This window comes from Miniopterus natalensis, chromosome 3 (genome assembly GCF_054644295.1).
Source record: "Miniopterus natalensis isolate mMinNat1 chromosome 3, mMinNat1.hap1, whole genome shotgun sequence".
Lineage (NCBI taxonomy): Eukaryota > Metazoa > Chordata > Mammalia > Chiroptera > Miniopteridae > Miniopterus > Miniopterus natalensis.
Genome location: NC_142083.1, coordinates 12,226,034 through 12,240,431, shown reverse-complemented (window position 1 = coordinate 12,240,431; position 14,398 = coordinate 12,226,034). Strand labels below are relative to the sequence as shown.

The following is a 14,398-nucleotide window of genomic DNA, read 5'->3' as shown; positions in this document are numbered from 1 at the left end:
TATTTTTACTTTGGATTGTCTGTCCTTTATAGAATTTAGAATTTGATGTACTCCAATCTGCCCATGGTGCTTTCTTCATGGGATCTGGGTTCTGTAGCTTAAGAATGTCACTCCAAACTTAAAAACATTTTCTTCAAAAATTTTTATAGTTTTTATGTTTAGACTTTTGATCCATCTGTAGTTTATCTTTTGTGTTTAGTGAGAGGGGGAATACAATTTTGTTTTTCTTTTGAATGCTCAACTGTCCAAAACATCTCACAGATTTGAAATACCATGCTTAACAAATACTAACTTCCCATATGTAGGGATGTGTATCTGTGGCCACAGCCCAGTTGGGTTCCATTGATCTGCTTGTCTATTTAACTTCCAGTCTCATTTTACTTTACTGCAGTAACGTTTTTGTCTCTTTAAATATTATTGTGTGTACTTCATTATTATTAACTCTCTTGGAATTTTTCCCTGTGGGCTTTAATACCAACTGTGTGATGCTGATTGGGACTGACTTCTATTTTTTAAACTCCTTTCGTAGAGAATGACACCTTCACATTATTAATTCTTCCCATCCAGTGAAAATTCTTCTGGACTTCATTTTATGTAGGACAAAAAGTTAAAAAATATTCTAATGGGTCCTGAAGGACATGCATTGATGAGAATAAATTTTAAATCAACTCTAACACAGTGGGATGTAATTATACAGAAACTATGAAGCTAATTCCACAAATCTTTTAAATCTGGACTTTGCTCTAAACGAGCAGAAGCATTTGTCATTTTAAAGACTACTTTTCTCTCTTAACACGGTTTTTGCTTTTGTCCCTCCTCCCCCAGGGGTGAAGGTGTTGTACTAGATTTGGCATGTATAAAGATTTTGTCACAGAGATAATCAAGAGAACTGAAGATGTGTCATTTAAGATAGGCTCAGTTTAACTAAGGTTGCAACAATGAATGGTTTCCTCCTTTCTGCCTAGCAGATGGGATGACCTGGTGCAACGAGCTCAATAAAATGAGTGATGGTGTGAAGACAGAGCATTTCGTCACCCTTCCTTATGACCTTTTTAACTCTGTTTCGGAAACTATCAACCAGGGAGACAATTAGTACCGGTTACATACTAGTCTTGTGACACGGACAGCTATTCACTGAGAAAGAGACCAATTCATTTCATCCAGGTCGCTGAACAATTGCTGGATCATAAAGACTTTTAGTCACTGCCAAAGTGAACTACATTTGAACTACCGGACCCAGTTGTGTGAGACCATCTATCATTGCCACGCCAACTGGTCACCCATACAGACACTGCATTAAGTGCAATGGCCTCCAACATGATTTATAAGTTCTCCCCTAAATAAAAGTCTGTATCTGGATATGAAAAAAGTTACAGAAAAAGGATATAGAGATATTTTCTGTCTCCTGCCTTCTCACTCCAATTTGTCTACTGAATGCATCATTATTTACTGAATGCAGTTATAAAGCTCAAATCACAAATAATCCTTACTTCTCTCTTGGACCTTACACTGCTTACTTCACATAAATAGATCATAACAAAACAAAAAGAGGGTTCAGATTTAAAAAGTGTACCATGACCATCTTACAAAAACAGAGGATAGCAATATACAAAGGTTCAAGTTACAAAAGTTTTGATAACTGGCCTTTATTCTCTTCTTCAGACCTAGATAAGGGTTCAATGAGGTGGTTAATTGTCCACCCACAGTGGACAGTAAAAGATGGTAGCTGTATAAAATAAAAGAAGCCTGAGGAATCTCAGACACTATATGGTGGTGACAAGGGTATGTATTTGGGATACTGGCTGTACTTCTAAATAAGATATGAGGTCTGAATGGGATAAATTTTCTGAGCCATTCTTGAGGACTATCTACCAGTGTTTCATCTTCCTGGGTATTGGGTTTTACTATCAACCAACAGAAATACAGATAAACCAGTCTTCTAGGTAAAAGAAAGTAACAAAATCTTCTGATTGTTTTTTGTGGGGTGGTTTTTTGGGTTTTTTTGGTAGCCAGAGATCATCTTTAATCTTGAATGGAGAGCAAGTTCTAATGTGAAGAGTAAGTATCATCTATCTTCAGCACCGCTCATTCAGATTAATATTTTTAAACTGAATTAATTTCACTTTCTGGTAAAATTAAAAGAGATTGTTCCATTTAGTACAAGTTCTAAATTAAATTATAATTGGTAAGCTTTGCTGCATCTACGGTGAGGATAAAGACCATTCTCAGCAATTAGACTATCAACATCCCGGAAAATGTGGACATCACTCTGAAGGGACGCACAGTTATTGTGAAGGGCCCCAGAGGCACCCTGTGGAGGGTTTTCAACCACATCAGTGTAGAACTCAGTCTCCTTGGAAAGAAAAAGAAGAGGCTCCGTGTTGACAAATGGTGGGGAAATAGAAAGGAACTGGCCACGGTTCGCACTATCTGCAGTCATGTACACAACATGATCAAGGGTGTTACGCTGGGCTTCCGTTACAAGATGAGGTGGGGGTATGCCCATTTCCCCATCAACGTCGTTATTCAGGGGAATGGTTCTCTTGTTGAAATCAGAAATTTCTTGGGTGAAAAATACATCCGCCGAGTTCGGATGAGAACAAGCGTTGCTTGTTCAGTATCTCAAGCCCAGAAAGATGAGTTGATTCTTGAAGGAAACAACATTGAACTTGTATCGAATTCAGTTGCTTTGATTCAGCAAGCCACAACAGTTAAAAACAAGGATATCAGAAATTTTTTGAATAGTATCTATGTTTCTGAAAAAGGAATAGTTCAGCAGGCTGACGAATAAGCTCTAAGTTGTCCAGCTATAGAAACACGAAGATGTCAAATGATTTGTCACACTTTTTGCAATGTTTTAAAGATGCAATAAAAGCCTTGTATTGGAAAAAAAAAAATTATAATTGGTAGTTTTCTGGTATCCCCAGGGGATGCTGTACTAGAAATGGCCAAAGGATCTAAATGTACCATCCAAAGTAGCCAGGTGGATACAGGGAGAGAATCAGGACTGGTGAGGTCCATGGTGAAAGGGGAAAGAGGACCTAAGCCTCCCCACCCAGGAGTGCTCTGACCAAATTTGGAATGAAGTCAGGCTGAGCACCAGGAACCTCCAGGGAACTGAAGGCAGTTTTTTTTTCCATTTTGTTCATAGTCTTGTAACAAATCACCCACTTAAAAGAGTACTTAGAACCATGTTTATTATTTTCTTAGTTCATCTCAAAGGAGTCCTCTGAGATGACTGACACAATGCAATTAATCTCCCAAGAGATATAAAATAATCTGTCAGTGACAAGAAAGCCCAAATTTGAGCAAGAATCATGAAAATCCGACTCAGCCATGCCATATTTTTATAAAATCAAGTTCAAAGAAAAAACTGAAAGTTACTTTGTACAGAAAGAATATTTTTAAAGACTATACAAATAGCATTGCCATGTATAAACCTGAGGTTTTCAAGATGTTAAAATACTGGTCCATGTTGCTGCTATGAAAGGAGTAAGCAAGTTAACTGAGAGTAAGCCTTTGATTGCATATCAGTAACACCACATGGGGAGTGAAAACCAGTCTTTAGTGACCATTGCTCAGTACAAGCAGCAGCATCTACTGAAAAGAGCATAGAATTTATACTATAAATAAAATACAAAGCTTCAAATACAAAGCTATGTAAATAGAAAAATAATTTTACCTGCTTAATGGGAAGTATATTCTGATGTTTATTGTTTTTACTCTTGCTCCACAGAATATATTACCAGGGCCTGTGCTCTTGTCCCAGGAGAGAGATGAGCCCATTTTAGTTTTCATCTTATGTAATGTGAGAATAAATGCATAGAATGGAAATAAACTTAGATGTGTTACACAATTGAAAAGAATGACTTGGAACTACATTTGGAAGAACAAAAGTGTATTATTAGGTTGAAATAACTGTCATTGATCACTTTTATGCCCTAGACACTGTAATAGGCACCTTACACAGATGACCTCAATTTTTTTGTTTTAAAGGAGGTTTAAAAAATTACAACTAAGTCAAGGTGTTAAAAATAGCACTTAAACAAGAATTCAGGTACAAAAATGGTATGTAAGGGCAGAACAAATCACAAAAGCATGTGGAAAACAGGGTCTGTTCTTTTTTTCAGGCAGAAATAAGCTAGGGAGTGATTAATTTGCCATGCTCATTAGTCACCCACAACACTGCAACATGCACTGCGTTAGGTGTTGTGTTGCCAGGATGGTGAATTAACACAAGTCAGAGAGGAAGGGTTGCACTCTCAGGACACATATGAAGAAGGGGTTGAACAGCTTTTTTTTTTTTTTAACAAACTGTAATAGCATTGACATCCAGCAGTTTAGTATTCAAAAGCACATGAATGTTTTATTTCACAATTAGATCATAAGTTCATTGAAGGAGGGAAAATGTCTAATAAGTCCAGGATCCCCAGCACAGTCCTAGATACACTCAAGAAAGGCTAGTTTATTAAGTGTTGAAATGAGAAACTGGGAGAGTCTTGCATAATCAATGTTCAAGGTGCTTTAAATTTAAGAAGGGAACCAAACGGGACTTTTAGACACTCCAGTTATAGGGCATAGTTTACCCTTCACAAGAAAGGGGTAATACACTCTCCCTGGTGCTAAACACCATCTCTAAGGACACAGTTATAGGAACAAGAAGAGATGAGATACTGTTTTTCTAGCACTTACCATCAAAGGGAGACAGGTCATTGTTTTAGGGACAATTGGTATTCCCCAGTGGAGGCCCAGACTTTTGGTCATAAATGTCCCATTTTATTTGGTAATCATTTAGCATTCTGTCTTCTTTGGTCCAGATGGGAACTGTGAACTCAAGCCAGTCAGCTGAGAATCCACACTGTGCTACAGAGAAATACTACTGGTATTACTGGGCTACGTTGCTGCAGGTGCTATTAGCTAAGTCCTTCTTGGCTCAGGGACGTTCGGTTACACTATACACTGCCGTAGGGAGGGGGTCATGCCAAAACCCTCCAGCCAGGGTGTTTTTAGAGAGCTAACATTTACCGTGCACACATTATGTGCCTGTGCCTTTTCTAAGCTCTTTTTATAGATCGAGTCACATCAGCCCTATTAGATGTGTACTGCAATCACATCCAGTTCAAGATGAAGAAACTGAAGCAGAGAGACAGCTTAGGGAGAGCTGCTGGGATTTAGAGCCAGAGTTCTATACTGTACCAGTCATGAGAGGTCCTTGCTACCAGTTCACTTTTGCTGAGGCTCACACTCCCCTCTTATTTGATGGAATATCTGGAACAGCGGTTAACCCACTGTGCTCTTTGTGCCTGCATCACATTATTGGGGGTCCAAAAGACTACATTCTTGCACTTCACTATCTTAAGTTCTTCCTTTTCACTTCACCACATACTTCATGTGTCCTCCTAATTCCTGTCATATTTCTACTAACTGCTTGTACTATGCCCTATGGAATCCTCCTGTTTGATCCTCAAACTTTTCCTCAAGAGTATTTTCGTGGTAGGAGCAAAAAAGAAACCACAGCCCGGCCAGGTGTGGCTCAGCGGTTGAGTGTCAACCGAGGATCCAGGTGATTGGGGGTCGATTCCCAGTCAGGGCACATGCCCGGGTTGCGAGCTCGATCAGTGACTTTCTCATCATTGATGTTTCTATCTCTCTCTCTCCCTCTCCTTTCCTCTCTCTGAAATCAATAAAGATATATTTAAAAAAAAAAAAAGAAAGAAAGAAACCACAGATAAAGAAGGCATCATTAGATAGATGCCAAAAATGCAGTAAGATATGGCCTGATTAGGTGAGCACAATATTCAGAAATGTCTTAATTGCCTTCACCAAGGATAGGTAGCAATACACTAACACATGCCAAGAGCCAATAGCAAAAGAATACTAATGTTACATAAAAGAGTGAATATAAAGTTAGTAAGTAGGATTTTTAAAACCAGAAACGCCCTAAAAGCAACTCTGTGCAATTGCTGAGAGCCAGCCCTTCTGTTCTTCATGTTTGCAAGGATATGTCCCTGGTATAATGAATAGTGCCCCGAAAAATCACTTTGAAAAATTCTGAAACTGCTTTCCAGACCCATTCATAAAGAGTGTGAAAAATTTACTGTCCACTGCTGTCAGTGTCAATGATGGCCAAAGGATGATGAATTCATTCTAACAGCCTCGCCAGCTAGAGGTGGGGTGGGATCCTGGGGAGGAACAGTGCTCAGGACAGACGCAGCAGGGAATGTTAACATTTCTCTGGACTTCACTTTCCCCCTCCTGTTCCTGGCTGATACACTGTTGGATATAAACTCAAAAGTCCCGCATTGTTTATTTCCACATTTCTCATCAAAACGCTCATCTTTGCCTACCTATTATCAGTTCCACAGTGAACATAGGTGGCTCCATAAAACATAAAGACAGTATGGGGAAAAAGTTGATGTTGCTGTAGGGTTTGATATCATTTCTTTACTATGTAGAAAACTAGACTTATGACTGTCAGGTATGTTTTTATTATTTCACTTGGAAGGAAATAAGAGGTTTTGAGAGAGGTTATTTGTGAATGACCAGTTCCAAAAGAGGCTTCATATTTTCTCATTTCACTCAAAATTAAGTGGAGTGACCATATAATTATTTATTGTTCAAGCCAGGGCACTTTTCCCAGTAAAATAAGGCACTGATGATAATTAAACCAGTACAGCAGGCATACCCTGGGACTATTCCAGGCACACTAGAATGGATGATTACCCTAAAAGTAAGCAATCCTCCTACAGAATGTTTTTCTACTTGGAACTGAGATCGCCTGAGCCTAACATCAGTGCCCTCTCCAAATAAGGTGGGCCACCTGGCCAATAGTTCACTTGATTTCCACACTGGCCACAACTTCTCTTTCACCCCTTCTGCAGTCTCCTTCTCTTTGTCTCTCTTGTTATTACTAACCAGAAGCATGGTTGTACATGTAACTGTATATCAGCTGGAACTGCATATATTTCTTATTTCTGTAGCTATCTTACACAACACTGCCAATCACTTCAGTGCCCTTTAATCGCAAAGTTTGTATTGCCATTGTAGTATCAGCAAGCTTGTCATTTAGTCCAAAAGAGTCACTGACCAATTTATCAGCTAGAGCTAGCACTGTGGAAGGAAGCTTCCAATCTTTTCTTCAGTATCCAAAGTATAGGGACAGCTTTAGCTCAAGAATGAGTACTTGCTCCTCCTGCCAGAGTCATCCAATAATGTAATACCCATGTATTAATTACCGGGGTACAGTTTCTTTACCTACAGGCATTTTAGTTTTAACAGGAGGACTGCGAAAATGAAAATGGCTTCAGCGCCTAAAGGAATGAATCTCCCAGTGAATAATTTCAGATATTTGACCCATACCAGTATTCCTTGTATCACTACCCAGGGAGGGATAGAATGTTTGATTTAATATGATCCAGCTCACACGCAAAGACACCTAATGAGCTGCATCACTGGAAATCCACTATTCCACATAAGTGAATTTTACATCATTCATATGCTAAACTTTGCCATTAACTCATTCATCAGCTTCTTAAAGAAGTCATTACTAGCTTTCTAAGGAAAAGGGACTATAATTTAACTTTTCTTGAAATTCAGAGTCACCTTTGTAAAATCATCATTGTATTTCTGCTATAACAACCCTCAATATCTGCTTTTTGTGGTGGTGGTTCTCTTTTCACACAAGGGCAGCTGTCAGTTCCACTGTCATTAAACTTCCATCTAACATCATGTCACCTCCTGTCCTTCTAATTTATTGCTGAAAAACTGCTAAGTGGTCAAAAACTAGATGCTGAATATAATTAAGGATGGTTTGTTAAGGAACAGTCACTTTGGTACTTTTCATGGTTTGGACTTGGGGCTGAATTACCAAGAGTTCAAAACAGACATAAATGGAATAAGACTTGTCCCTTAGTCTTCCTTCCAACCCTTTCTGTGAAAAGATGATTTTCCTCTTCTCTTAGTCATTAGTCACTTCCTATCCTTTGATGATTTTATGTCTCTGTTATCAGTTTACTAGATACAAAAAAAATAGTTGGTTTTTTTTTTTCTTCATTTTTTACATTATGTTTTTAAAACTTCACAAGAATAAAAAAGTAAAAAACAAACAAACAGACCAAACAGGTGAAAAACCATTTCCAAACATCTGGTCTATTAACAAAAAAGCTACTCACAATGAATCACGTCTGCCTACGCTGGGCTTTGAGGCTGTCTGAGAATGAACAGGAAGTACATGCCACAGCCCAGTGCTCCATTTCTCTCTCATGTCCCAAATTTTAAAATTCTTGCACCTGAGGCAAAGTCATGTTAAATTCCCTAGTGCCCTAATAGCAGGCATTCCTGAGTTACCTTTGTGAGTTATCCTGAAAATAGCAGTACAGAGGTCTAGAACACTGATCAAAATAAAGTAATGATTGGCACTCCAAGGCTGAATTACACAGATCACAGGACAGCCATTCCATCAGCATGAGCTGGACTGTCAGCATCATCTCTCCCAACACACATAACCAGAATGACATCAGCAAAACAAAACAGAGCACAGAAGTAATAACCTGACTGGGTTAAACAGAAACAAACTTATTTTGTTTTGGCTGTGTTATTAGGGGAAACCAGGCAGCAATATCTCTGCTACCTGGGTGATCTAAGCAATTACCTCAAACGTCCACTTCATTCTGAATCCTGTCAAAGAATACTCCCTCTTCAAATTTATAAAAAATAGTATCTCTAAGCAAATTACAGGATGACATTTAAATCCAGCTGTTGATCCCTCCAAGGTAAAATTCATAGCATGTTGTTCTACAGAGAGCTATGCAGAGAAAGGAAATGGCTGTGAAAGATGCGAAAATCCCAAGCACAAATTTGCTATAGAATTAATATCACAATTTGTCACTGATAATGAAAGCATATAAAGCAGGTCCTGACAGCATGTTATTTCTGTTGCAGATCATTCTTTATAAAATCCAAACAAGCTTTTCCTTTGCAACTGTGGAAATGATTTTTCCCCTAAATGTACAAAGCAAAATAATATTAATATTGTGGTTAGTAGCCATCTGCTTCATGAGAATTTTGTGCAATCATTAGTCTAAACTGATGGCATCATGGCAAGCTGCCATGTCCCAAGAGGCCAGCCTATAAAACCCATCAACATCTTTGCATCAGTCTCAACTCCAAGAGGGCGAACCACAAACCAGGAAATCTGTTCCCTGGGAAGGTCCAGATCATTTAGCTCTGTTTTTAGATATTGAACCCCAAAATATTATCCCACCTCTGTCTATATTCAGAGGCATACACCAGAAGGGCAATCAAATGGAGCCACCAGGCAGCAATGAATAAACATGAGGCATCTGGGTCAAATGCCAGGTCCAGCAGAGCCACTAGTGACCTGTGTTCCACTCAACAACACTGCTTTTCACTACAAAGTCAGGGACGAATCAAGCTGTGAGTTCAGCTTATCACAAAATCTTACTGAAGCCACTATAACTTTTTAGTAAAATGCCACAGAGACAGCAACATGCAGAGAGATTCAAAGGATGTGTAAACTAAGTAATATTTCTCACACGGTTTCCACCATAAAAACTTGCACTGGAAAAATATGAGTTTAAGTGTTTCATCCGATAGACCATGTACTCTCTTGCCATTTTTAATAGCCTGTTCTAATGATTTTCATTTAGAAATGCAAAAGGCTGCTGTGTTTTTAATGTTTAATCAATCTTCAAGAGCTCTGTATGTTTGTAATCAGAGGCCATATGAATGCTAGTGGAATAAGAGATGTGCCCAAAAATGACTGAGCAACACTCACTGTAACTAACTTTTTTCTGGGATCATAATCACATAGCCATTTTGTTTTGGGGGCGCTCGATGCTCCAAGCAAAGTGGAAAGAGGAGGGGACAGAAAGGAATGAGGGAGTCAAACTAGACTGTCCCAGTTCAATGCAGTCTTGCAGCACTTACGCAGAAAATTCAAGTTCCCCAATCATTTTGCCTCATTTTGTGGGAAGTCCTCAGTGCAGGGACGGGGAAGTGACCTGAGGCTCTGACTATGCATATACATGAAAGAAGTCACACCTCGAGAATATATTAGTTTTTGGTGCAAAAACACTGTTTCTAGTAAGTTTTGATAAATCTTAAACGTTGAAGATTGAATACATTTGTAAATAAAAGAACAAATGAAACTACTATCTTTAAGCACACAGTATAACTTTCATACACTTATCCAACACCCTCATAGACAAACTGTCACAGATAAAATATTTTTTTAAAAAAACAGGGGTATATAACATACTATTTTTTTATCTAATTTTAAGTGTAAAATCAGTTATTTAAAATGAGAAATCCCTTGAAGAAGGACCACCACTTTATTTGTGAACTGCCATATAATCTTATTAGATTTCCCCCCTTTCCAGTGGCATCTCAAAGGGGCTGAGGGACTGAGGGGAGGCAGGCTCTGTGCTTCCCTCTCCTTTCACTTTAAACAAAGATGTTAACATTAAATGTAAAAATATTAAATATAAACATTTAAACGAACAGAAAGTGAAATAAATCTTTTGAAATAAGCGGTGAGCTGTGGAGATCAGGCAGGAGATGGGGAAGATTCCCACCACTGTTACTAGGGGTGATGGGAACATTAATAGAGTAGCTGGGTATTATTATCAGCAGATAGTGCTTGCCTTTCAACCTTCATATTCACTGCTCAGGGACAATCACTCCAGGACAACTGCCCCAATTTGTTCTATGAAAATAGATCTGCCTTATTCTTCACAAAAATGATCATATTTTGCAAAATAAACGAGACCAGCAGAAACCTTACCCACCTCTTCCATATACTCCCTTACATCCACATAAAGCCACAGGCTTTACCTACCTCACCAGCTGCAACTGGGGTCATATCTATATCTAAGAACAGATTTCAAACAAATCTGATGCCTTGAACCTCATTAAGTATATTGAGTTCAAGCCATATTTAAGATTTGGGTTCCTATCCGACTGTTTGCTGACTGTGTGACCTCACATAAGTTATTTAATCTCTTTGAGGTACATGTTGCTCATCTGTAATCTGAGATGAATATGAATGTTAGTTGTGGGGAATCAAGCAAGGCCATTATAAAGCACTGACTGTAATTTCCACCACATAATAGGCATTTGATAAATGGTGTGATTGTTGATGTTGAAAAATGGGAAGTTTCAAACTTCCTGAGAATTTTACAGTCTTATGTTTAAGTTAGAGACAACTAGACTATAACTATAAACTTTTAAAAACCAATAGCTCAGGAATTGGAAATCTTTATCCCATGCCCAGATTCTGGTTCTAATAGTTGAAGATAAACTCTTGTTTCTAAAGGCATTCTGTTGAAGTCAAACTGTAGGTTCTTGTTCAGTATTCGACCTTTCTGAGTTTGCCTGCCCTACCTGAAAACACGAAGACTAATAATATATGCATCCTCTACTGAAGAGAATTGTAATAAGCACTCAAAATAGTAGTGAACACAAAGCACTGTATAATCTAGACAGGGCTATATAGCATGTACTATCACCAATGGGCAGCGATGCAGTTGGTGGATGTGTGCCATTCTGAGGGATGTGAGTGCCTGGGTTCGAAGCTTCAGTCTGCTACAGGCCAGCAGTGAGACAGGCACGGAAATGAAACTCTCTAAATCTCCGCTTACTTATGGGCATGATAGAGTGACTACTTCAAAGAGTTGTTGAGAGAATCAAAAGAACTTAAACAAAAGCTTTTAACATATTGCCCAATACATAATAAGTGGTCAATAAATGTTAGTTACTAAAATTGCTTTTACAGATCAGTATGTATTATGGACCTTGTCAGTAACAAAACAGTGAGTTCCTATTCAACTCTGCAATTAGAAATTTCTTATTATGTTGATATAGTTTCTGAAAATATTAACTATCATCAATTTTGGTAATCACTGAAAATTTCAAAATACCCTTTAAATGTATTTATCTGCATTCTTAAAATATCATGGCTTGTAATACTTTTCAAAAAGGCTTGTATCCATGATTCTTAATGGGCTTAGTGAAATCTACATTGGTAATGTTCATGGAGATACATAATTATAAAGACTTTACTGGTCATAGAAACAGTAATAATAATTTTTCTCAAATTCTCAAATTTTACAAAGAAGTACAAGTTCACATCACAATTTAATACTAATTAATAAAAAGGCATTTTAAAGTATTAAATGTCTCAGGAAAAAATGGGTTTTCCCTGTAGCTGTTCTTCAACACCATTATTCCAAATTAGAAATGGGAAGCAAGTTTCAACAGAAAGGCCTTGCCTCTGGCCCCCTAGTGGCCACAAACAAAATAGCAATGTAAAGAAAAGACCAAATAACTAACTGAGTAGAAAACTATTTCAACGCCTTCATTTCACAGTTAAATAAGCCAAGGCCAAGAAACAAAGATTTGGTCAAGACTACACATTTTTTCAATAAGCCACCAGTGTGTAAAATATTTTCTGATACTTTGAATATTATGGTATCTGGAAAGTTACTCCCAAAATGTACTTAACTAATTATTTTAACAATTAATTTCCTTTATCAGCAGCTTTTTTTCCAGTTTCTTATTTACTTCTAAGAGAGGTAATAAGTATAGCTGACAAGGGGCAAAGAGAAGACTTCCACTGTGACCAAGGATTGTGCCTGTGTCCTCTATGAAGGATTCCTCTGAGGAATAAGACTGCCCCTGAGAGTTCCAACGTGCACAAAGATAGCTCCTCGAAAAGACCAATAAGAGTCAGGTGTCTTTACAGATAGAAGGGCCCACAAATAATACGAAATAGAGGTCAGAAAGTAAGTTAAATACAGACTTTTCTCAACTTTGGGGTACCTACAGAGAGGAAAAGAGTGAAAGTCAGCATGAGTTGGGTCCACACATGGCAGGGAATAAAACTAAATTTTCTTGATTTAAGAGGTAAATGGCCCGGCCGGGCGTGGCTCAGCGGTTGAGCGTCGACCTGGGATCCAGGCGATCAGGGTTCCATTCCTGGTCAGGGCACATGCCCGGTTGTGGGCGTGATCGATGACTCTCTCATCATTGATGTTTCTGTCTCTCTCCCTCTCACTTCCTCTCTCTGAAATCAATAAAAGATATATTTAAAAAAAAAAAAAAAAAAGAGGTAAATGACTTGGTTTTTCAGTAAGCTTTCTCAGGCCCCAAAATTTAACAAAAGCACTTAAGGTTTTATTTGGACACAAATGCAGTAGAGAGCTGAAGCATTATCTATATAGCTTGAGGCAAATAATAAAGGAGATAGTAATGTAACACCCAAAGCACATTTATCTTAAAGTCAGCATTTTGGACTATGGCAGGTTTTTATTTTCACATCACCATATATAGATTCTGCAGTAAATTCTATAAATCTGTAAGCCCCTGTATAGTGATTAAGAGTATAGGAACTCACTTCAAAGTATGTGTTTGAATCTCAGCTCTGGGTCATACAAACATGTAACCTTGAAAAAATTACTTTACCTCCCATTCCTAAGTTTCCTCATCTGCCAAGAAAAAAGGTAATAATACCTAGCACATCAACAGTCAGATGGATTAAATAATACATGTAAAGAACACATAAGTGGCATATTGTATACTTTAAGTACATGTTAGTTATTGCTCTTTTCAAAATATTGTATCCACCCATTTTCTGTGAGCTCAGAGAAAACAAGGTTAAATAGTAAATGCTAGTAGCTTCAGATTGAGAAATGAGAGACATGAATATTCTGGTTTTGACCTCTAATGAGATGTGTGACTTCGGACAAAGCATTTAATCTATGTGTTCCTTTTTCCCTCATCTGCAATAATAATAATGTTGGATCAGAATTTAAGAATCTCAAGTTTGACAAAGATGTAAAAGATCATTCGATCCCAAACCTAATGCATGAGTTCATTTCTAACAAGTGTTTGTCCAGTCTGTGACTGAGTATCTTCAGAGATGGCACCCATCTCTACCCTGAAGCTGACAGTACCTTTCATCTTGAACAGCACTAATAGCTTGAAAATTCTTCCATATGTTGAGCTGAAATCTACCATCTGCATGTCATCAGATCTAAGAAGCCAATGGCTGTAAGTTACACCATTAGTTTATGTGTCACTAAGAAAGAGACACTGCCAATTATAACATGACATGGTACTTTCTTACCATGTCAAATGTAAGAAGCACTAAAATTTCAGAGATGTTAAAGTATGAAAATATGAGTATCTCAGAATCAAAGAAATGCAATATTGTCCAGTGGCTTCACCAGCTGATATTAACTGAAGCTTCTATCACATTAAAAGCCAGTCTAGCTTTCTTCCATAGACAGTTCCTCAAGTATTTGAAGAGTGCTCATGGCCAACTTGAACCTTCCCTTTTCCAGTCTTATTGACTTTAGTTCAAAAGCATGATCTTACA

The 14,398-nt window shown here is 38.0% G+C and overlaps 1 pseudogene; it reads left to right on the top strand.

Annotated features, from left to right (window-relative positions):
- The first annotated feature begins 973 nt into the window (after positions 1 to 973).
- LOC107546274 (large ribosomal subunit protein uL6 pseudogene) lies at positions 974 to 2,897 on the top strand (annotated as a pseudogene).
- The last annotated feature ends 11,501 nt before the right edge of the window (positions 2,898 to 14,398 follow it).